The sequence below is a fragment of the Athene cunicularia genome (assembly GCF_003259725.1).
Source record: "Athene cunicularia isolate RWA chromosome 9 unlocalized genomic scaffold, athCun1 chr9_part1, whole genome shotgun sequence".
Lineage (NCBI taxonomy): Eukaryota > Metazoa > Chordata > Aves > Strigiformes > Strigidae > Athene > Athene cunicularia.
In genome coordinates, this window is record NW_020799110.1 from 26,761,889 (window position 1) to 26,763,934 (window position 2,046).

Consider the following 2,046-nt stretch of genomic DNA (forward strand, 5'->3'; position numbering starts at 1 on the left):
TTTTTTTTTTTTTTTTTTTTACCCCTGTGTGATGAGAATGATATTCCAGGGAAGTTCACTATATGTACTGGTATGTCACACCCCAACTACAGCATCAGTTCCATGTTACTGTTTTACAGACAAATGTCTTCACTGTGTGTGAAAAATTTTTTATTAGGCTATGCCCTGGTATTTCTTTACTATTTCTGCCATGTTCAAGGGTCAATGTCTGTTCACTCCCTTATGATATGCCTAGGCAATAGAAGACAGTGACACTAACATATAAAAGATAGGCTTTCATTTGATCGGCTTTACTTGTATTTGAAATACTTAGCCCTTTATATTTCAAAGTGGGATTGAAAAAAACATTATGCATGTAAGGCAAAAGACATAACTGGTTATGTTCAAGACATTTCATGTATCTGGGGAAAAGCAAAACTGGAAAATACACCTACAAGGACCCTTTTTCTGACTAGCAGTAGCAGGGCCAAAGACATGGCAAGTTAAAGGACACTAATCATTTTTTGGTCTTCCATCTTGCTCTCTCCCCACCATGTACTTTTGTTTTGAGGCAGGCATTGCCAAAGCAGTGTGCAGATTATGCTTGCCCATCCAGGGCATGCAGCTGCACAGGCAGCAGGGCCCTGCTCCTCCCACACTGCAAAAGAGCTCTGCAAAGCAGGACCTGGGGTGGCCAATGTGGCTGACCTCTTACTGCAAGGCTCTCATTCACATCCTGTATGTTTGCACTTTCACATTCACTTGGACTGGCAAAAGCTCCAATTTCAGTAAAATCTAGAAGGCAAACAGAAGCAGGTATATAGCTGGTTAATAATCCCTCCCAACACTTGAATAAACGCTGAATACTGCATAACAGAACTTGCACCACTATGCTGCAGTCCTAGTGTGACACCTGGTATACCTGAGGTGATCAGGGCTCAAATGAGAATAAACTGTGTAATACTGATTTCTTCTAGTTAACAATCTGATCGCCTGGGCTGGGTTCCCAAGAGGGATGAATCATTTCTCTAAAAGAGAGTCGCTATTTCACAGAATCACAGAATCATCTAGGTTGGAAAGGACCCTGGAGATCATCTAGTCCAACTGTTCGCCTAGCACAGTTCCCACCTACAGCATATCCTTAAGCTCCAAATCGACCCTACTCTTGAACACCTCCAGGGATGGGGACTCCACCACCTCCCTGGGCAGCCCATTCCAATGCCTAACAACCTGTTCTGGAAAGAAATGCTTCCTAATATCCAGTCTGAACTTTCCCTGGTGCAATTTGAGGCCATTCCCTCTTGTCCTGTTGCTTTCTGCTAGGTTAAAGAGGCTCATCCCCAGCTCTCTGCAGCTTCCTTTCAGGTAGCTGTAGAGGGTGATAAGGTCTGCCCTCAGCATCCTCTTCTCCAAACTAAACAATCCCAGTTCCCTCAGCTGCTCCTCATAGGACATGTGTTCCAGACCCTTCACCAGCTTTGTTGCCCTTCTCTGGACACGTTCAAGTAACACTATGTCCTTTTTGTAGTGAGGGGCCCAAAACTGAACAGAGTCATCAAGGTGCGGCCTCACCAGCGCCAAGTACAGGGGTAAAATCCCTTCCCTGTCCCTGCTGGTCACACTAATCCTGACACAAGCCAGGATGCCATTGGCCTTCTTGGCCGCCTGGGCACACTGCTGGCTCCTGTTCAGCCGGCTGTCAATCAACACCCCCAGGTCCCTCTCTGTCACGTCCCGCTCCAGCGAGGGGGACAAGTGACTCAGATTCGCAAATCCCCAATTGGAGCGGACAACAAGTCTCCAAGTTCAAGCATTTATTAACTACCTACAATGCACTAATTGAACACATGCTAACTGGCTAAGTACAGAGCAAGCTGTGGCAAGCAATATAATATGCTTTACATTTCTTAACAGAAGAAAAGAAAAGAGGGAGATAGAGGGAATGGGGGAGTACAGATCACCGGTCTGGGTTCCTGCACTGCTCCTGCTGGTGAGGATTCCAGGAGGCAGCTATCTTCTTCGCTGGCATCCGTCGTCTTTTCTTCACTGCTCTCCCTGGACGGCCGG

At 46.2% G+C, this 2,046-nt stretch overlaps 1 long non-coding RNA gene across 1 annotated transcript in view; it reads right to left on the bottom strand.

Moving 5' to 3' along the window:
• Nucleotides 1-2,046, bottom strand: part of LOC113483399 — a 3,957-nt gene that overhangs the window by 880 nt on the left and 1,031 nt on the right. Inside the window, exon 2 of the long non-coding RNA XR_003399024.1 lies at nucleotides 695-774. This is a non-coding gene — a long non-coding RNA (uncharacterized LOC113483399). The remainder of the gene's footprint in view (nucleotides 1-694; nucleotides 775-2,046) is intronic.